The sequence below is a fragment of the Acinonyx jubatus genome, chromosome A2, assembly GCF_027475565.1.
Source record: "Acinonyx jubatus isolate Ajub_Pintada_27869175 chromosome A2, VMU_Ajub_asm_v1.0, whole genome shotgun sequence".
NCBI lineage: Eukaryota > Metazoa > Chordata > Mammalia > Carnivora > Felidae > Acinonyx > Acinonyx jubatus.
Genome location: NC_069383.1, coordinates 149033900 through 149057151, shown reverse-complemented (window position 1 = coordinate 149057151; position 23252 = coordinate 149033900). Strand labels below are relative to the sequence as shown.

The window sequence follows — 23252 nt, the reverse complement described above, 5'->3', positions numbered from 1 at the left end:
TTGAAGAGAGAAGAGGGGTGGACAGGTCACTGGGACCAGGCTGGGAGAAGAGGGGACAGGCCCATTCTGAGGATGTGGGGAGAGTAGCTGGCAATGGCCACACAGACACTGTAAAATGTAACCTGTGCTGGAGGCCTGGGCACCTGCAATGGGCGACACTTACCCCAGGGAGGCAGGGCTTCAGGAAGCCAGGGGACAACCTGGGCATCGGCTTTACTTGAATATTTAGTTGGGGAGAAGTGAAGAATTTTTTTTTTTAATTTTGATGTTTATTTATTTTTGGGAGAGAGAGAGAGAGACAGAGCATGAGTGGGGAAGGGGCAGAGAGAGAGGGAGACACAGAATCCGAAGCAGGCTGCAGGCTCTGAGCTGTCTGCACAGAGCCCAATGAGGGGATTGAACTCACAGACTACGAGTTCATGATCTGAGCCAAAGTTGGAAGCTTAACCAACTGAGCCACCTAGGCGCCCCGAGAAGTTAAGAATTTAATGTATAAGTGCTACAATAGTCAATCTTTTAAAATTAAAATAAACAGGGGCCCCTGGGTGGCTCAGTCGGTTGAGCGTCCGACTTTGGCTCAGGTCATGATCTCACAGTTCATGAGTTCGAACCCCATGTTGGGCTCTGTGCTGACAGCTCAGAGCCTGGAGCCTACTTCGGATTCTGTGTCTGCCTCTCACTCTGCCCCTACCCCACTCACTCTGTCTCTCTCTCTCTCAAAAATAAATAAACATTAAAAACAAAAATTAAAATTAAAATAAACAGAACCATGAAGTCAAACGCAAATTTCATGTGAATTTTAAAGATGAAATAAAGAGACTTAAAAAAAATGTGTGTTTGTAGAGATACTTCAGACTCTGCTAGCAGACCCAGGGCCCTGAGCAGGGTGGGACATAACTTGGGTCTACACTTGGACAGACCCTCTTGCCCACCAAGGCCATCAGGCCAACACTTCCACCCGTAAGGTGCAGCTGGGAGAGATGCATGTCCATGGGCAGGTATTTGAATGTGCCCTGGTAAGGGTAGGATCAGAACGCTGTGTGTCCCGGGAACCTGGTTGGAAGGAAGGCCCCTCAACGTACTTCAGGCCCGTGGGCGGGAAGAACTGGCAACTGAGTCCATGGCAGGGAGGAGACTGTGCAGCAACCCAGGAGAAGGGACGAGACAGGAATGGTGATGTCCTGGGATAGAAGCCAGAGTGGAAGTAGGGCGCAGGCAAGGTCACACACCCCGACGTGCAGAGGTGCGGGTTGTAGACCCCGGCCTGCTGCTGCACCTATGTTCCTCTGTGGCAGACGGGAGAGGGGAGCAGCCCGGGACAGGATTGCAGTGGGGCCCGCAGGTTCAGCCTTGCCCAGTCCCAGAGCTGATGCATGCCAGAGGTGGGGTTCTCTGGCACTTGGGAGCCAGGCATGGGCCCAACAACATGGGTGCCCCCAGCCTCCACAGGAAAGGCCCCAGGCAATGGGGCCCACAGCACACTGTGGACTGCCTCTCCTCCATTCTTTTTTTTTTTTTTTCCAATGTTTATGCATTTTTGAGAAAGAGAGAGAGGGAGAGCATGAGCAGGGGAGGGGCAGATTGAGAGGAAGATGCAGAATCTTCCAGGCAGGCTCCAGGCTCTGAGCTGTCAGCACAGAGCCCAACACAAGCCTCAAACCTATGAACTGTGAGATCATGACCTGAGCCGAAGTCGGATGCCCAACAAACTGAGCCACCCAGGTGCCCCTGCCTCTCCTCCATTCTAATCATGCTTCCACCCGCACCACTCCCTGGACCTGTTCAAGTCGAGGTCATCCAGGATACCTACGTGGCTCACCCACGGCCAGGTCTCACTGCTCCCCACCTCATGGAGCTTCAGCAGCCCTTCACATGGCCCATCACGCCCTGACACGGGTTCTTCAGCTCATTTGCCTGCCTGTCCAGCTACTCCCCCCACTGTTCCTTCTCAATTTCCTTTGCAGCTCCCTCCTCTTTCCCCAGGGCTCTGAGCCCACAGTGGCTTACATTTCTGGTTTTAGAACAATTGCTGCAGGTGTTGAGGGCTCTCTGCTGGGTGTGGACAAAAGAACAGCCCCTTCCTTTCTACCACATCTCACAGCCCTGATCCCCTGCTGGGAACCCCTCCTGCAAAGGATCTTAGTGTGGTCCCCAAATCTGCGGCTGAGAGCTGAAAGGTTCCGATAGCTCTCTGAAGATTTCTCACTGTACTTCACACTTGTCATACACTTGTCACCCCTGCTGTTCCATTCAGTAATTCCTTCATGACTCCTTTAACCCCCAAGGATTCACCTCTCCTGGGCCCTCGGGAAACACAAGGAGGAAGACAGCTGTTTCACTCAGAAACCAGAAAATAAGTACTGTGCCTATAGATTTGTTTAATGCAAATTTCAAAATAACTTTCCCTAGAGGATTAATAAGAACATAAAGATATTTGAATGAATATATAAGAAGGTTAAGGGATTAAAAAATGCTGGTCTGAAAAAAAAACATGTAGAAATATACTACTAAATTTTTATGTCCCTCTTTCTGTATACGTGGTTAAAAAAGTAAAATGCATTAAGCAATCATCTTGGGATGAGTGACATTATTGTAATTGTGTACTTGAGAATAATGTGCCTTCGGTAAGGTTTTTTTTCTTTTTCGTTCTTTTTTAAGTAGGCTCTGGGCCCTACGTGGGGCTCAAAGTCACAACCCTGAGATCAAGAGTTGCATGCTCTACTGACTAAGCCAGCCAGGCGTCCCAGTTGAGGTTTCTTAAGAAAAAATGCACAGTTGAAAGAAAGATAAAGCACATTTGGTAAACCTAATAAACATTAAAAGAAGTGGAGGGGGGGAGAAGAAAGAAAGATCCGTCTGGTGTGATGTCTCTCTCGTTGGCCGTGTGTCCCCATCCTCAATTAACTTCACTGAGCCTCACGTTCCTTCTTTTGAAGAACAGAGAAAGGGATGCCTGCAACATGTCTGAGGGCTGTCGTGAGAATCAGATGAAGTGATGCTCTTGAGCACCTCGTCTGGTACCTGGCTCCAGAGCAGCTCTTAGTAAGCATACTAATCATAATTCAGTAAAGCCCAAGGAATTGAGGGTTACGGTGAAGGAATATCATGGTCATTCAAGGGCTGAGCAGCAACCTTCTAAATTTCCCCCATCAAGCCTGCTGTCACCTACATGTTCCTGTCTGTATCGCGCCAGAGGAGCCCAGATGTGATGCAGGCCCAATGGCAGCCTCCGCTGACCCCACGGGGAGGCCTGGAGCTAAAATGGGTCATCAGGATTGTCTGGCATTGGGCCAAGGTGGCCAGGGGTTTTGCCCCCAGCTGGATCAGTTGTTGGATGTGGGGGGCCACCGTGAGAAGGGGGTGACCTCGAGCAGCTGACCAAGGTCCTTCCTGGGGGAGCGTCTGGGTGGTGGCACTCAGACACAGGACGTGGGTGGGCACAGAGGTGGAGGTGCTGGAAGGACCATCAGGGCGAGGTTATGTGGAGGGGGGGGCTGAAATGACAGAAACGGGGAAGATGACCTGGAAGCTTGGCCTGTGGGTGGACCCTGAGCCAGCTGGAGCTCTGGGAGTTGGGGGCTGTGAACCCTGTTACATCCTGAAGCTCAGAACCATGCAACCTGCTGCCTACAGCTCCGCTGATGGGCTTGCAAAGTCCGCCAGGAAGGAGAGCTTGTGTGGGAGCTTCACAGTTCATGAAGCGCCGTTCACACTCCCCATTCGCCATCCCCACCGCCGTCATTAGCTGGCTTTAAACGCCACTAACCCTACACCCCGGAACTGATGTAGCCAGAGAGGAGTTGATAGCAGGGGAAAAGCCAGGCCCCAGCCTGAACGATGACTTATGAAGGGCTTGGTTGGGGGTGTCCTGGTGGCACATTCAGCAAACACAAGGGTGGCGAAGATATGGGCAGCTAGAGCTTACATATTTCTAGAGGACACAACTAACTGTAGGGCTCAGAATAAGCTTACCAGGTTAGAAATACGAAACTTGGTTTTGACAAAGGCCAAGTCCAGCTCACAGGTCCCCAAACCCAACTGAAGAGTTAGAGCAGTCACGTTCCTCAGGAAAATGACCTCAGGGACTGCATGGGTATCAATTCAGGACGACCCAACAGAGGCATGCACGGTGCGGGCGTGGGTATAAGGCAAGTTGTCAAGGTCCTCAGACCCAAGCAAGAAGAGTCCTCAGGGTCAAGGGACATGCCTGCTCAGAATCCATACTCTCCTCTTCTAGGCCGCACTCAGTACCCGGAACCCCAGAATCTCTTGCCCAAATGGCCCTGAGCCTGCTTCCTTAGCCCTCTCCCTGAGGGATGGGGTCAGAGAGGCTGAGAGGTATAGACAGAGCTGGAACATGGGGATTCAGGTGTCCCTATGTGTGTTCCTGGTGTGTCTTGCATTGAAGGTGGAGACAAGCCTAGGAGGGAAGGGGACCAGGCCACAGGACTGCTGTCCCAGCTCCATCACACTCTGGGGCAGAACTCCAAGTTCAAGAATCCTACATGCAAGCTTAGCCTTCCAAGACATTAGGAGGGTACGAAGATCAAGTAGCAGAGCTTATTGAATGGTTAGTGTGAATTGTAACTTGTAAACTTTCAGACATGGATCTGCATTTGTACTTCAGGCCTGGCCCTGTGAGTGCTGGGGTGAACCTGGGCAAGTGTCCCCTCTGGGTTCACACCTAGAGTACAGAGACCCCCGGACCCACCCAGGATTTCCTGAGAAGAGCACCCAGGAAACCAGGGGGCCAGGAGAGCCATCATATGAGGGATGTCTGAAGGGATTAAGACATTCACCTGGAAGAAGAGAAGGTTCAGGAACAGCATTCTGGCTGTCCTTGAGTCCTGAAAAGACCATCAAAGCAACAAAGAGACTTCCTGAGTCATTCCAAGTGAATAGAGAATGAAATGAGAACCAGGAGTGACATGGACAGAGGGGCCAGAGGGCTCAATAGAAAATGACCCATTTAGGGATGCCTGGCTGGCTTAGTCAGTAGAGCATCCAACTCTTGATCTCAGGGTTGTAAGTTCAAGCCCTACATTGGGCATGGAGCCTACTTAAAAAAAAAAAAAAATGACTCTTGTAACAAGAAGGTGTGGAAGGTGGCAGAAGAGGAAAAATGGACTGTGGAGGGAGGTCATGAGAGCCTTCTTGCTGATCTTGAAGGATTTTTCTAGAAGTGATTTGGGCTACAGAGAGGTGACCAGGACCAGCTGATAATTAAGCTCTTCCCTGACCTGAGTCTGACTGATGAGTGGCACCTTGCAAGTCGCTCACAGACGAGGTCTCCCCTGGTCCCACCATCAAACATCTGAAAACTCTTTCCATGTTCCAGGAAGTATAAATTTTGAGGTATAGAGCAGAGACGTCACAGCAGTACCTGGCAAGCCAGCTTGGCCCACCACACTTCAGAGGGGACCTGCCATCTACTTTTGTTGGCCATGATCTCATCTGGTTTTGGGGGGCTTGGCAGGGTCTCTGGGGAGTGTGACAATTCTCACATGAACACATCTGCACGGATGCCAGAGCAGAGTCCTGTGCCTGGTGCTTGGCAGGGCCTGGGTGGCCACAGGAGCTGAAGGGAGGTCTTTTTTCTTGTGGGAACTCATTCCAGTTGCCAGCAGAGTGAGGAACAGAGCTGTGTCACTTGGCTTTCTGGTGGTTATTCCTGGCAACCTTCCTTGGCCTTGTCATGGCCTTGGGCAGGGACCCAGTCTACCCCAGGGTTTCCATTTCTCCGTTTGTAGAACAAGGGTGAACTTCTGCCCTGGCTGGCCACAGAGCCGGCCAGACCAGGAAGCATGCTGTCCTCCTTGAGAGGCTGAAGTGGCAGCCAGGGTAAAGACAAGTGAGAAGCGGGACCTGCCGCCTCCCAAGAGAGGCCCAATTAGGGCAGTGAGCAGTTCCCACCGGAGTCTCTGGCCAACCCTCAAAGCAGGCCGCGTGGGCAGGCAGCAGCGGGCTGTGTGATTAATGATGGCAGCTTGGGCTGCCCACTGGGCCTGGCCTCAGGAACTTCAAATGAGCACATGTAGTGCCAAGGGGGAAGCAGGCCAGCTCCGTTCCTTCTGCAGGGAAGGGATGAGAAGGAGCCAGCACAAGAGCACCCAGCAACAACAAGGCAATGCCAAACAAAGGGCCATGCTTTTGAGGCCTACTGGGACCTCTGCACAAGCCTCCCCTGTGGACCCCAGAGATGGGGCGTCATCAGGGATCCAGAGATGGGTTCACTCTACAGGCCCCAATGAATACACCCTGAGGAAGGTTCAGTCCTCTTCCTGGCCCAAGGCTGTGGATGTAAATAAGAAACTGCCCTGTTCTCAGGGAACTAGAGTCTACAGTTCATTCATTCATCCATCCATCCATTCATCCATTCAATCATTCATACATCCATCCAATCATTCATTCATCCATGCAATAAAGACTTCCACCTACCTGCAGTGTCCTGGAACCATAGTTGTGAACAAGACAGGATCTCTGCTCTCAAGAAACTACTGCTATTCCATGTAAGTCAGACAGAAAACAAGTACCCAATAATGAAAACCCAGAGAGGCAACGGTGGGTATGAGCATTAACTCTAGGGTCAGAAATCCTAGGTTCAAATCCCAGTTCTAGCTCCACCTTCTGACCAAGAGGAAGCTATTTAAAACTTCTTTGCCTCAGCTTTCTTCTCTGGAAAGTGGGGATAATAAAAGCATCTATCGTATGGCATAGTTACAAGGATTAAAAGAATTAATATTTGTAAAGTACTTCAAACTGTAAATGGCATATAGTAAATACTGTACAAATATTTGTTAAAAAATAAAAATAGTGCCCAATAGTGAAAAGTATTATGAGGACCTTAATGGGGAGGGTGTGTGTGGAGGGAAGCATATTAGAAAAGGGAAAAGTTGAAATGCTTTTGGCTTCCAGAAACCTGAAGACAGAACAGCTCCAGAACTGGCCAGTTCTTACGTTCAGTGATATCTCTGAAGAACCAGGCACTCTCCATTTCTCTGTGTTGCTATCTTTAGCCTTGCCCTCAGGCTAGTGCCCTCACAGTCTGAAGGTGGCTGTTGCAGTGCCAGGCATTACAGGCAGGCATGACATTTACTAAAGAGATCATCATTTCCTGGCAGTAGGAAATTTTTCACAGAATTCCTCCAGCAAGCTTCTCTCATTTACCGGGCAGCATCTCATGCTCAAGCTTAAAACCAATCAATGGCATGGTGACAGAGATCACCCTGATTGGCTTGCCAATCAGGACCTACCCTGAAACATGGGGTCTCTCAGAAGAGGCATAATGATGAAGGCTGTTAGGAATGTGATACCTTATGGATAGACAGTCAACAAATTATGCAATAGACTGTAAGGCAAGGCTTCATTGAGAATATCCACCCATGGGATGCCAGTTGGCTCAGTTGTTGAGCATCTGACTCTTGGTTTCGGCTCAGGTCTTGACCTCAGGGTCATGCGTTCAAGCCTTGCATTGGGCTCCATGCTGGGCATGAAGCTTACTTGAAACAAACAAACAAACAAACAAACAAACAAAAAAGCAAAGCAAAGAAAAAAAATCCACCTGAGTGGGGATCTGAATAATGAGGAAGAGTCAACCTTACATCTACGTAAGGGGAAGAGAGCCTGGGCAGACAGAATAGCAAGTACAAAAAGACTCTGAGGTGAAAATGAGCTTGCAACTCAGGGAAAGAAAGACCAGAGTGACTCAGGAATGGATTGAACAAAGGGACACAGTGTAAAATCATAACGATAGTATCTTTAGAAATTGCAAATATATGGAGAGAATTTTAAAATATTAACTGTAGCATATATGTCGAGGGAGGAACAAGTGAGTTAGCCTCCTAAGGTTTTTGCATTGTCTGGGAGAAGGGTAATAACAATACTAGTATCAGACTTTGAAAAGAAAGTAATGTGTACTGCAATTTTGAGAGCTGTGCTATCCAATATGGTAGCCACTAGCCACATATGGGTGTTTAAAATCAAGCAAGGTAACACTAAAAGACTATTTCAAATTCAGTTCCTCAGTTCTCTTAGCCACATTTCAAATGTTCAATAGCCACTTGTAGCTAGTAGTGGCTACTACATTGGACAGCATAAATCTGGAACATTTCCAGTGATCACAGGATGGAAAATTGGTCAGAACTGTTCTAGAGAAACCACTAAATAAACAGAAAAAGAGTTAATAGGGGCGCCTGGATGGCTCAGTCGGTTGAGTGTCCGACTTCGGCGCAGATCACGATCTCACAGTTGGTGAATTCAAACCCCATACTGGTCTCTCTGCTGTCAGTGCAGAGCCTGCTTCAGATCCCTTTCTCTCTACCTCTTCCCCGCTCATGCGTGCGTTCTCTCTCTCTCGCTCTCTCGCTCTCTCGCTCTCTCTCTCTCTCTCGCTCTCTCAAAAATAAACATTTACAAAGAAAAGGAGTTACTAACTTTCAAATTGATAGTGGCAAAACATGCAATGATAAAAATAATCATTTCATTTTGAAACTAGGCAAATGGTAAACAAGACGACTTTGAAGCTCCAACTCAACACAACACATGAATTTTCAAAGGAGATTGTTCAAAAAGATCTTGCTAGGGGCACCTGGCTGGCTTAGCCAGAGGAGCATGTGACTCTTGACCTCAGGGTTGTGAGTTCAACCCCACGTTGGGCACAGAGTTTATTAAAAAAAAGAAAGAAAGAAAAATATTTTGTCAGGTAGTAGATAAAAGTGTAGAGTGTTTTGATGCAAAAAATTAAAAAGTAAGAAAATCTAAAAGATGAAAAAAAGAAAAAGAGGAACAGAGAATAAAGATAAAGATCAGAGTAAGGTGGGAGACTTAAATCTAAGTTTATCAGAAATTGTAATATAAATGGACTAAATCTTTCAGTTAAAATTTTTCCAGCGCGCGTGCGGGAGGGGGCGGGTGGGGAACGATTGCCAGTGAGATCCCGAGGCGAGGCTTGCGCGCCCGCCCCCGCCCCCGCCCTGGCCCCCAGCGCCCACCCAGTGGGCCCGGCTCAGCCATGATCAAGGCGATCCTCATCTTCAACAACCACGGGAAGCCGCGGCTCTCCAAGTTCTACCAGCCCCTACAGTGAAGATACACAACAGCAAATCATCAGGGAGACATTCCATTTGGTATCTAAGAGAGATGAAAATGTTTGTAATTTCCTAGAAGGAGGATTGTTAATTGGAGGATCTGACAGCAAACTGATTGATAGACATGATGCAACATTATATTTTGTCTTCTGTGTGGATTCTTCAGAAAGTGAAGTTGGCATTTTAGATCTAATTCAAGTATTTGTGGAAACGTTAGACAAGTGTTTTGAAAATGTCTGAACCGGATTTAATTTTCCATGTGGACAAGGTTCACCATATTCTTGCAGAAATGGTGATGGGGGGGGGGGGGGGCGCCTGGGTGGCTCAGTCGGTTAAGCATCCGACTTCAGCTCAGGTCATGATCTCGCGGTCCGTGAGTTCGAGCCCCGCGTCGGGCTCTGTGCTAACAGCTCAGAGCCTGGAGCCTGTTTCAGATTCTGTCTCCCTCTCTCTCTGACCCTCCCCCATTCATGCTGTGTCTCTCCTTGTCTCAAAAATAAATAAAAATTAAAAAAAAAATTAAAAAAAAAGAAAAAGAAATGGTGATGGGGGGGAATGGTGTTGGAGATCCACACGAATGAGATTGTGACACAAATTGACGCGTAAACTGGAGAAATCGGAGGCTGGCTTAGCGGGAGCTCCAGCCTGTGCTGTATCAGCTGTAAAGAATATGAATCTTCTTGAGATCCCAAGAAATATTAACATTGGTGACATCAGTATAAAAGTGCCAAACCTGCCCTCTTTTAAGTAAAAAAAAATTTAAAAGGCCACTCCCAGGGAAAATCCAGGGGGGAAAGTCATCTAAGTTTACCATGCAGTTGTTTACCAAAACTAGAGGAGGAGAGTATTAACCTTTGCTCTTGGATTGAAGTCAAGGTACTACGGAGAAGTTGTGTAAAATTGGTATGGAAGTTCAATGTTGCTCTTCCTGTTCGGTGATTTTGAAGAAATGGAGTAGTTCCAGTGTGACATTTTGTTTTCTTTTCTAAGCTGCATTCCTGTGCCCACCTAAGGCATGCCTCTATGTATTGGCTACTACAGTATTTCAAAAAGTGTGTGAGACATTTCTTTCAACTATGTACCATCCAAAATGTTGGTGTTTTGTATGGATCACAAGTGCAGCATTCCATAGTTCTTTCTGTTATTTGTCACATTTGTTATGTAAAGAACCAAGTATGGGGGCGCCTGGGTGGCTCAGTCGGTTGAGCTACCGACTTCGGCTCAGGCCATGATCTCGCAGTTTGTGAGTTCGAGCCCCGCGTCAGGCTCTGTGCTGACAGCTCAGAGCCTGGAGCCTGCTTCGGATTCTGTGTCTCCCTCTCTCTCTGCCCCTCCCCCGCTCATGCTCTGTCTCAGAAATAAATAAACATTAGAAAAGAACCAAGTATGTATTGCATGAAAACATTGTGACCTTTTTCTCTTAGTTTAAATAAACTCCAAGGTAACTGAACTTCTAAAGCAAAAAAAAAAAAAAAAAAAAAAGAATTCCAGACTGGTAAAACCATCCATATCCTGTTTGTAAGATAAATATCTAAAACAAAAGGATACAGGGGTGTGTGGGTGGCTCAGTCAGTTAAGTGTCAGACCTCTGCTCAAGTCATATCTCATGGTTTGTGAGTTTGAGACCCACATTGGGTTCCTCACTGACAGTGTGGAGCCTGCTTGGGATTCTCTCTCTCTCTCTCTCTCTCTCTCTCTCTCTCTCTCTCCCACTCTCTTTCTCTCTCTTGTCCTTTTCCCCTCTCTTCCTTCTCCCTCTATCTCTTGCCCACCCTCAAAATAAATAAATAGGTTTTTAAAAAAAGTTAGAAAAGGATACAGGATGTTGAAAGTTAAAAAAAAAAAAAGGCAAATATACACTTTGTAAGCACTGACCAAAGGAAAAGTGATGTAACTATGGTACCATCAGATCAGACAAAATGGCCAAAGTCATTACAACAGACATAGACAGTCACCCCATAATGCTATAAAGGTTCAATTCACTAGGATATAATCATTTTAAATCAGTATGCATTCTGTAACACGGCCTTGTATTTTGTAAAACAAAAATTGATATAACTATAAGAAGAAATAGATAAATCCATGATCACGATAGGAAATTTTTAACCCATTTCTCACAGTCAATAGAAAAACCAGACCAAAAACCATTAAGATACAGAAAATGTAAGTAACATTACCATAACCTAGTTGTCGTACCTAGAACACTAAACTCCATGCTGCAGATAATTCTTCATGCATCCAGAGAATGACAAAATATGACCATATGTTATCAGTAAAGCACATGCCAGCAAATTTTAAAGGATTTCAATTATATAGAATATGTTCTTTAATTACAACACAGTTTTGTTAGAATTCAGTAATAACTACAAAATCAGGCAACTCCTACAGGTTTAGAAAGAAGGAAACATAATTCTGAGAAGCAAAGGGTCAATGGAAGAAACTGGATAACAAAAATACTACATATCAAGACTAGTGGAGACACAATGGGATTCTACCTCACACTTACTAAAATGACCACACTCCACAAGACAGATGATAACAAGTATTTTTTCGTGTGTGAAGAGATTGGAACCCATAGAAACTGCTAGTAGAAATGTAAAATGGTGCAGTCACCTTGGAAAACAGTCTGGCAGTTCTTCAAAAGGTTAAGCATGGAATTACTATATGACTCAACAATTTTACTCCTTTGTATCTACTTAAGAGACGTGAAAACGTATGTCCACACAAAAAACTTAGACACAAATGTTCATAATAGCACATTCATAATAGCCAAAAAGTGGAAAAAACTCAAACACCTGTCAACCAATTAATGGATAAATAAAATGTGAGATATCCCTACAATGGAATAGTATGTGGTCATAAAAAGAGTGAAAAACTGAAACATGCCACAACATGGGTGGAGCTTGAAGGCATTACGCTAAACGAAAGAAGTCACTCACAAAAAGAACGTATACTGTATGATTCCATTTATATGAAATACCTAGAAAAGCAAATCCATAGAGACAGAAAATCAATGCATGGTTGCAAGGGACTATGGGGGGGTGGTTAGAAAAGGGAAATAGGTATGGGTTGTCTTTTTGGGGTAATAGATATGTTCTAAAATTGAGGTGATGGTTCACAACTCTGAATACACTAAACATATTGCATTGTATACTCTGGATGGGTAAATTGTATGGCATAGGAATTATATCTCAGTGAAGCTGTTACAAAGAAAAATTGAGAAAAGGAAAGAAAGTGGAATAATATAAAATGTTTAATTAAACAAAAGGCAGGAAAAGATGGGAAGAGAAAAATAGGAACCAAAAACAAAGGCAACTAATAGAAAACAATAACGAAGTGGTAACTATTAATCCAAGTCTATCAATAGTCACTTTGAATGACAACGCCCAAAATACACCAATTAAAATAGAATATCAGAACGGATCAAAAAACAAGACTCAAGTATAGGTTGCCTATAAGAAACCTACTTTATTTTTTTTTATTTTTTAGAGAGAGAGAGAGAGAGAGAGAGAGAACGTGCACGCAAGTGGGGTGGTGGGGAGAATGCAGGCTCCATGCCCAGAGCAGAGCCCCATGCTGGGCTCGATCTCATGACCATGAGATCATGCGTGACCTGAGCTGAAATCAAGAGTTGGACACTTAATTGACTGAGCCATCCAGGCGCCCCCAAACAATACACTTCTAAATAATGCATGAGTTGAAGAAGAAATCTCAACAGAAATTTAAACACATTTTAAACCAAGTGAAAATTAAAACGGAACATTAAAATTTATGGATGCAGTGAAAGTAGTGCTTACAGGGAAATTTACACCATTAAATGCATACATATTAGAGAAGAAGAAAAATCTAAAATCAATCATCTAAGTATCTACCTTAGGAAACTAGAAAAAGAAGAGCAAATTAAATTCAAAGTGAGCAGAAGAAAATACATAAGAATTAGAACAGAAATCAGTGAAATGGAAAACCGGAAAGCAACAGAAAAAAATTAATTAAACCAAAAGCTGGAACTTTTAGAATACCAATAAAATCATGAGCCTCTAGTGAGGTTAACTAAGAAAAAAAAGAAGAAACAAGTTACTGATATCAGAAATGAAAGAGAGAACATCACTGCAGATCCCTTGGAAATGAAAAGGATAATAAAGGAATACTATGCACAACTCTGTGCTCACCAATCTGATAATCTGAAACAATCTTTTTATGTTTATTTATTTCTGAGACAGAGAGAGACAGAGCATGAATAGGGGAGGGGTATAGAGAGAAGGAGACGCAGAATCCGAAGCAGGCTCCAGGCTCTGAGCTTTCAGCACAGAGCTGGACACAGGGCCCAAACTCACAAACCGTGAGAGCATGACCTGAGCCGAAGTCGGTCGCTCAACCAACTGAGCCACCCAGGCGTCCCACAAATCTGATAATCTGGATGAAATGGACCAGTTCCTTGAAAGACAGAATCTGCCAAAATTCACATGAGAAGAAATAGATGACCTGAATTGACCAATATCTATTAAAGAAATTGAGTGAATAATTGATAACCTTCCAAAACAGAAAGCATCAGGCCCAGATGCAATCACTGACGAATACTACCAAACATTTAAGGAAGAAATGGTACCAATTCTCTACAATTTTTTTTTATTTAATTTATTTTGAGAGAGAGAGAGAGAGAGAGAGAGAGAGAGAGAGAGAGAGCATGAGCAGGACAGACAGAGGGGGAGTGAATCTCAAGCAGGCTCCATATTGTCAGAGCAGAGCCTGATGTGCGGCTCAATCCCATGAACCGCTAGATTATGACCTGACCCAAAATCAAGAGCTGGATGCTTAACTGACTGAGCCACCCAGGCGCTCCTCTCCACAATTTCTTTCAGAGGATAGAAACAGAGGGAATACTTCCTAACTCATTCTATGAGGCCAGCATCGTCCCAATACCAAACCCAGATACAGATATTACAAGAAAAGAAAACTACAGACCAAGATCTCTCAGGAACATACGTGCAAATATCTTTAACAAAAATTTGCAAATCGAATCCAACAATGTATAAAAGAATTATATGCACCATGACCAAGTAGGATTCATTCCAGGTATGCAAGGCTGGTTCCACATTTGAAAATCAATTAATGTAATGCATCACATCAACAGACTAAGAAAGAAAAACCATATGATCATATCAATAGATAGAGAGAGAGGGAGATGGAGGACCTGAAGTGGGCTCTGAGCTGACAGCACAGAGCCTGAAGTGGGGCTCGAACTCACAAGTTTTGAGATCCTGACCTGATATGTTAAGTCAGACACTTAAACAACTGAGCCACCCAGGCACCCCTCCTATTTTTTTAAAAAAAAGTTTATTTATTTTGAGAGGGGGGGGCTAGGGGCAGAGAGAGAGAGAGAGAGAAAGAGAGAGAAAGAGAGAATCCCAAGCAGGCTTTGCACTGTTCAGTGCAGAGCCCGATGCCGGGCTTGATCTCATGAACCATGAGATCATGACCTAAGCAGAAATCAAGAGTTGGCCACGTAACCAACTGAGCTGCCCCAGCACCCCTGTACCACCCTATCTTAATGCCTAGTTTGCCACTTTGTATTAACTTTTGTTTGTTTGTTTCAAGTTTTTATTTAAATTCCAGTTAGTTAACATATAGTGTAATATTAGTTTTAGGAGTAGAATTTAGTGATTCATCACTTACATATAACACCCAGTACTTATCACAAGTGCTCTCCTTAATACCCATCACCCATTTAACCTATCCCTCTGCCCACCTTTCCTCTGGCAACCCTCAGTTTGTTCTTATAGTTAAGAGTCTCTTTATGGTTTGCCTCTCTCTCTTTTTTTTAAATTAAAAAAATTTTCCTCTATGTTCATCTGTCTTGTTTTTTAAATTCCACATGAGTGAAATCAAATGGTGTTTGTCTTTCTCTGACTGACTTATTTTCCAATGATTGTTTTTTAAATTCTTTTTTAATGTTTATTTATTTGTTTTGAGAGAGAGAGAGAGAGAGCAAGTACAAAGCACGAGAGGGAGAGGGGCAGAGGGAAAGGGAGAGAGATAATCCCAAGCAGGCTCAATGCTCAGCACGGAGCCCAACTAGGGCTCAATCTTACAAATAAGAGATCATGACCTGAGACAAAATCAAGAGTCAGATGCTTAACTGCCTGAGCAACCCAGGCACCCCTCCAATTACTATTCTTGATAAAAACTCTCAGAAAACTACAAAGAACTTTTTTGACTGGATAAAAGTTATCTCCAAAAATCCTACAGCTAACTTTTTACTTAAATCTAAGGCATTTGAAGCTTTTCCACTAAGATCAGGAACAAGGCAAGGCTATCCCCTCTCACCACTCCTTTTCAACGTCATACTGGAAGTCCTTGCTAATGCAATGAGGCAAGAAAAGTTAATAAAAGGTATACAGATTGAGAAGGAAGATCTAAAACTGACTTTGTTTGCAGATGATGTGATTGTCTATGTAGAAAATCTGAAGGAATCTACAAAAACATTTTAAAACTAATAAACTATTTTAGCAAGGTTGCAGAATAAAAGGTTAATGTACAAAAGTCAATTGCTTTCCTATATACTAACAATGAACAAGTGGAATTTGAAACTAAAAACATCATACTATTGAGGTGCCTAGTTTGTCAGTTGGTTAAGCATCCAACTCAATTTTGGCTCAAGTCATGATCTCATGGTTTGTGAGATGAGTCCTTCACTGGGCCCTGTGTTGATGGCACAGAGCCTACTTGGGATTCTCTCTCTTCCTCTCTCTCTCTCTGCCTCTCCCCAACTCGCATGCAGTCTCTCTCAAAAATAAATAAATAAAAATTAAAACAAAAAACAAAACAAAAAACCATAATACTATTTATATTAGCACCCCCCAAAATGATATACTTAGGTATATAAATATAACAAAATACATACAATATCTATATGAGAAAAACTATAAAACTCTGATGAATAAAATCAAAGAAAAACTAAATAAATATGGAGATAGTCCATGCTCATAGATAGGAAGACTCCATATTGTCAAGATGTCAGTTTTTCTCAGTTTGATTTACAGATTCAGTGTAATCCCACCGAGTTATTTTATGGACCAACATTCATGATTCCAAAGTTTGTATGGGTAGGCAAAAGTCCCAGGATAGTTGACACTATATTGCTGGAGAATTACAAAGTTAAAGAATAGATGCTACTCAACTTCAAGAATTACTGTAAAGCTACAGTAATAAGACAGTGAGATAATGGCAAAATAACAGATAAATAGGTCAATGGAACAGAAAAGAGAACCCAGAAATAGACCCACACAAATATAATCAACTGATCTTTGAAAAAGGAGCAAAGGCAATACAAGAGAGAAAAGATAATCTCGTCAACAAGTGGTACTGGAAAAACTGGACATCCACATTCAGAAAAAATAAAGAATCTAGACATAGATCTTATATGCTTCATAGAAATTAACTCAAAATGTGTCATAAACTAAAATGTAAAGCAAAACTATAAAGCTCCAAGAAGACAACATAAGTGAAAACCTTGATTACCTTGGGTATGGTGATGCCTTTTTAGATACCACACTAAAGACATGATCTCCTAAAGAAATAACTGGTAAGCTGGATTTCACCAAAATGAAAAACTTGTGGTCTGCAGTAGACAAGACCAAGAGAATTAGAAAACAAGCCACAGACTGGGAGAAATTATTTGCAAAAGACACATATGATAGGGGCGCCTGGGTGGCTCAGTTGGTAAAATGTCCAACTTTGGCTCGGGTCATGATCTCACAGTTTGTGGGTTTGAGCCCCGCATCAGACTCTGCTGACAGCTCAGAGCTTGGAGCCTGCTTCAGAGTCTGTGTCTCCCTCTCTCTCTGCCCCTCCCCTGCTTGTCCTCTCTCTCTCAAAAATAAATAAACATTTTTTAAAAAGACACATATGATAAAAGACTGTTACCCAAAATATATAAAGAACTCTTAAAACTCAAAAATATGGGTTGGGAGTTGGGGGAGTTAAAAAAAAAAACTCAACAATAATTTTTATTTTTTTTTAATTTTTTTTTTCAACATTTATTTATTTTTGGGACAGAGAGAGACAGAGCATGAACGGGGGAGGAGCAGAGAGAGAGGGAGACACAGAATTGGAAACAGGCTCCAGGCTCTGAGCCATCAGCCCAGAGCCTGACGCGGAGCTCGAACTTACGGACTGCGAGATCGTGACCTGGCTGAAGTCGGATGCTTAACCGACTGCGCCACCCAGGCGCCCCAACAATAATTTTTAAATACCCGATTAAATGGGGCACCTGGCTGACTCAGAGAGTGGAGTGTGTGACTCTTGATATCAGGGTCGTGAGTTTGAGCCCCACCTTGGGTGTAGAGATTACTTAAAAATGAAATCTTTTATAAGGAAGATGTGGTATATATACAATGGAGTATTACTTGGCAATCAAAAAGAATGAAATCTTGGCATTTGCAACAAGGTGGATGGAACTAGAGGGTATTATGCTAAGTGAACTTAGTCAGTCAGAGAAAGACAAATATCATATGACTTCACTCATGTGGAATTTAAGATACAAAACAGATGAACATAAGGGAAGAAAGCAAAAATAATATAAAAACAGGGAGGGAACAAAATATAAGAGACTCTTAAACATAGAGAACAAACTAAGGGTTGCTGGAGAGGTTCTGGGTGGGAGCATGGGCCAAATGGGCAAGGGGCAGTAAGGAGGACACTTGTTGGGATGAGCACTGTGTGTTATATGTAGGGGATGAATCATTGGATTCTACTCATGAAATCATTATTGCACTATATGCTAATCAACTGGGATGTAAATTAAAAATAAATAAAATCTTTAAATAAATAAAAAAATAAAAATCTGATTAAAAAATGGACCAAGGGGCCCCTGGGTGGCTCAGTCAGTTGGGTGTCTAATTTCGGCTTAGGTCACGATCTCACACTTTGTGGGTTCAAGCCCCACATCCGGCTCTGTGCTGACAGCTCAGAGCCTGGAGCCTGCTTCTGATTCTGTGTCTCCCTGTCTTCTCTGCCGCTCCCTCACTAGCACTCTGTCTCTCAAGAATAAATTAAAAAATGTTAAATTTTTTTTAAATGGACCAAAAATCTTAACAGACACCTCACTAAAGATGTACAGATGGCAAATAAGCATGTGGCCCATATCACGTGCCATCAGGGAAATGTGAATTAAAACAATGAGATGCCAGTACACACCTATTAGAATGGCCAAAAGCCAAAGCAGTGATAATGCCAAATATTGACAAAGATGCGGAACAACAGGAACTGTTTATATGTTGCTGCTAGGAATGCAAAATGGTATAGTCACTTTGAAGACAGCTTGGCAGTTTCTTTCTTTCTCTCTCTCTCTCTTTTTTTTTTTTTTTTTATGGAAGTTTCTTACAAAACTAAACATACTCTTACCAGCAATCGAGCAATAACACTCAGCAATAACACTTCTGGATATTTACCAAAGGAGTTGAAAACTTATGTCCACATAAAGCCCTATACAAAGTTGTTTATAGCAGCAGGAGGGGAGAGGGGCTGGAGGTTGAATCAGCCAATAATCAATGACTTAGTCAATCAGGACTCTGTAACAAAGTCTCCATAAAAACCCAAGAGAACAGCTTTTTGGTACTTTTCTGGAGAGCTTCCATACTTGGGGAACCAGGACACTTCCACATATCACCACGCTGGGCTCCAAGCTCTACCGAGGACAGAAGCTCCTTTGTGTGGGACTTTGTCCAATGTATCTCTTCATCTGGCTATTGATTCATATCCCTTATCATAGCCTTTAATAAACTGGTAAATGTAAGTGTTTGCCTGAGTTCTGTGAGCCCTCTAGCAAAACAAACAAACCTAAGAAGGTCATTGGAACCTCCAATCTGTAGTGAATTGTCCAAAGCACAGGTAACAGTCTGAGGCTTGTGACTGGCATCTGAAGAGGAGGGTTGTGGGGCAGCCTTGTAGAACTAAACCCTTAACCTGTTGGATCTGATGTTATCCCCAGGTAGATACTATCAAAATTGAGTTGAATTCTTGGACACCCTGCTGGTGTCTGAGAATTGCTTAGTGTTCTATGTGAAGGCCCACCCTGATCCCTCCATTAGAATTGGGTCTTGGAACCCTAAAAGGTGACCCGATACAGTTTACAAGGCTGAAATAACCTTGATAACAAACACCTAACAAAGACTGTGCAAGAAAGGAAAGTTACAAGTCAATCTAACTCAGGAATGTGTATGTGAAATTTCTAAAAATATATGTTAGAACATATAGCCTAGCAACAAATTGAAAGGTTAATGCTTCCAACCAAGTTATAGTTACTCCAAACTTGCAAAATTAGGTTGGCCTTTGAAAAAAATCAATGTAGTTTTATGTATTCAGAGGATAAAAGATGAAAATTACATGATTATCTCAATAGATACAGAAAAGCTTTTGATAAAAATTAACATCCATTCAAAGTAAAAACTCTTAGCAAAATATGAATAGAAGGAAATGTCTTTAATTTTATAAACTATGTCTGCAAAGTCTACAGAAAACATTATTTTTAATGATGAAAGTTTGAAGGCTTTCCCTTTGAGACTGGCAATGACACAAAGATGTTTACTTTTACCACATCTATTCACAACACACTGAAAGGTCCTGGATAATGCAATAAAACAAGAAAGAGAATTAAAATGTATAAGGATTATATGGGGCACATGGGTGACTCAGCTTGTTGAGTGCCTGACTCTTGATTTCAGCTCAGGTTATGATCTCACATTTCGTAGGACTGAGCCCCACATCAGGATCTGCACTGATAGTGCTGAGCCTGCTTGGAATTCTCTCTCCCTCTCTCTGTCCCTCCCCTGCTCACTCTCTCTCTCTCTCTCTCAAAATAAATAAACAGCTTTTTATTTATTTATTTTTAATTTTTTTTTAATTTGACGTTTATTTATTTTTGAGACACAGAGAGACAGAGCATGAACGGGGGAGGGTCAGAGAGAGAGCTAGACACAGAATCCGAAACAGGCTCCAGGCTCCGAGCTGTCAGCACAGAGCCCGACGTGGGGCTCGAACCCACGGACTGTGAGATCATGACCCGAGCCGAAGTCAGTCGCCCAACCGACTGAGCCACCCAGGTGCCCCAATAAACAGCTTTTTAAAAAGAGGGTTAGGTAAATGTCCATCAACTGATGAATGGATAAAGAAATTGTGGTTTATATACACAATGGAGTACTACATGGCAATGAGAAAGAATGAAATATGGCCCTTTGTAGCAACATGGATGGAACTGGAGAGTGTTATGCTAAGTGAAATAAGCCATACAGAGAAAGACAGATACCATATGTTTTTACTCTTAGGTGGATCCTGAGAAACTTAACAGAAACCCATGGGGGAGGGGAAGGAAAAAAAAAAGAGGTTAGAGTGGGAGAGAGCCAAAGCATAAGAGACTCTTAAAAACTGAGAACAAACTGAGGGTTGATGGGGGGTGGGAGGGAGGGGAGGGTGGGTGATTGGTATTGAGGAGGGCACCTTTTGGGATGAGCACTGGGTGTTGTATGGAAACCAATTTGACAAAAAACTTCATATATTGAAAAAAAAAAAAAAGAGGGTTAGGGGCGCCTGGGTGACTCAGTCGGTTGAGTGTCCGACTTCGGCTCAGGTCAGGATCTCACAGTTTGTAGGTTCCAGCCCCGCGTCGGGCTCTGTGCTGACAGCTCAGAGCCTGGAGTCTGTTTCAAATTCTGTGTCTCCCTCTCTCTCTGTCCCTCCCCTGCTCACACTCTGTTTCTCTCTTTCAAAAATAAAGATTTAAAAAATTTAAAAAACAAAGAAAGAAGAATGCCTTTTAAAAATAAAAATAAATAAAAAGAGGGTTAAATTTTTAAAAAATGAATAAGGATTATAAAAGAAGAAACAACTATCATTATTTGCAGATTATATAATTGTATACATAGAAAATACAAAAGAATCTACATGTAAATTATTATAAGCATGCTTATCAAGGTTGCTGAGTATCAAATCAATGTTAAAAATAATTGTTTCTGTATAAAATACAATAGAAAATAGAAAATTAAAAAACTCTGAAGATCTTGCTTATAATACTATAAACAAATCAAATACCTGTTAAGAAATCTAACAAATACACTTCATGTAGAAATCTATAGAACAATATTTAGAGAAATTCTAGAAGATGCAAATAAATGGAGAGATAGACCATGTTCATTGATTGGACAACTCAATGTTGTAAAGATCAATTCTCTCCAGGCTGACCTAAGATTGTACCCAGTTCCAATCAAAATCTCAAGGGTTTTTGTTTATGCTTTTGTTTTGGTGGAACCCGACAAGCCGTTACTAAAGTGTATGTAGAAATGGAAAGCACTCAGAATTGCTAGGATACTTTTGGGAAACAAACTGAGGGCTTGGTATACTGGATATCAAGGTTTAAATGAATCTGGGGACACAGTGTGATAGTGGTGCTGAGGTAGACAAGTAGATCAAAGGAACAGTGAAGATCTCAGATACAGACCCATTCATATAGATACCTTTGAATAATGCAAAAGCAATAGAGCAATGGCAAAATGAGAAATGGGGAAATGAGAAATGAGCCTTTTCAGTAAATGATGCTGGACCAACTGGATACCCCTCCAAATGAAATTAGATCCCTACCTAATGTCATTTACAAAAATCAATCCCAGCAGTGTGCTTGATGAATATTCAACAACCTGCTGCTCCCCAAAGGGCAAAATCCCTGACTTTCAACGTTTAGTGAGTTCTGTGGTGTAAATACTCCTACCCTGGCTGATTCTAAGCAACCAACGTAAGGTCACTGAAGGCAGAGTAGAAGGAAAAGAACGCGTGGAAGCAGTACGTAGATGGTATTTCCATACAGATTCAACTGACATCAGTAACCTCAAGAACAGAGATAAAAGTAAAATGAGTAGGAAGTGATGAATTTGGGCTATTTTTTTATTGCTTTTGTTTTTTACATAATCTATTTAATTGTTCAGTTTATACAGGTTAATTTTTAGTAATCGCTGTGTTTAACAATTGGCTCACAAAATACGTGAAAATTTAACAAACTTTCTCTTGAGCCTGTGTAAGCCAGCTCTAGCCCACCCTGATTGTACACCTAAATATGAAAGGCAAAACATAGTTTTTGTGAAAAAATATGGAATTATTCTACAATTCTAAAAAGTTGTTTTTTAAGATTTAAGTAATCTCTACTCTCAAGGTAGGGGCTCAAACTCAAACTCCGAGATCAAAAGTCGCATCCTCTACCAACTGAGCCATACAGGAGCCCCAGGAAAGTACTTTCATCATCTTAACATAGGGAACTTTTTCTTTTTCTCTTTCTTTTTTTGGGTTAGGTTCATTAAGATAGGTGTAGAAAAGAGTTAATATAGCTCACCTGGGGAAAGGACTGCTTACAAGGTTGATCCATGGCTGGTGTCTGGAAACTCAGATATCAGAAGGGTTCTCACACTCCCTCTTACCAGTGCCTCACTGTACCTGAACTGTTTCTGCAAACAATGAGGTTTATTTACACTGAACACCTGCCTTGCCTTCTGGGAGACCAGAATTTTGGTACATGCTAAGCAGTGGGGGCCTACATAACCAGCTCTCCATTAACAACTCTGGGCACTGAATCTCTTTGAGCTTCCCCGATAGACCACATTTCAAATCTGTTTGCACAATTCATTGCTAGAGGAATTAAGTGTGTCCTGTGTTGACTCCACTGGGAGAGAGTTCTTGGAAGCTCACCCCTTGTTCTCTCTGGACTTGCCTCTCCGAGCCTTTTCTCCTTGCTGATTTTGCTTTGTATTGCTTTCAGTGTAATAAATCTTAGCTGTAAATAGGGCTGTGTGCTGACTCTTGTAAATCCTGCTAGTGAATCGTTATACCTGGGGATGATCTTGGAGACTCCTGACACAAGGTGCAAAATTCACCTTTTTAAAATATACAGTTTGATGGGCCTGTGTAGCCACCAGCACAAGGAAGTTATAGAACATTTCCTTATGCATTTGTGCAATTCTCTCCTTCTATCCTCAGCCACTTGACAGCCACTGATTTATTTTCTGTCCCTATAGTGTTGCTTTTTCCAGAATGTAAAATAGTATGCAACCTTTAAGTAAACCCTACACCCAACGTGGGGCTTGAACTCACAACCCTGAGATGTTGAGTCACATGCTCTACTGACTGAGC

At 42.7% G+C, this 23252-nt stretch overlaps 1 protein-coding gene and 1 pseudogene across 2 annotated transcripts in view; one reads left to right on the top strand and one right to left on the bottom strand.

Annotated features, from left to right (window-relative positions):
- Nucleotides 1-23252, bottom strand: part of CSPG5 (chondroitin sulfate proteoglycan 5) — a 53459-nt gene that overhangs the window by 5365 nt on the left and 24842 nt on the right. The gene's annotated exons all lie outside the window — the stretch shown is intronic.
- Nucleotides 8795-10434, top strand: LOC113593541 (AP-3 complex subunit sigma-1-like; annotated as a pseudogene).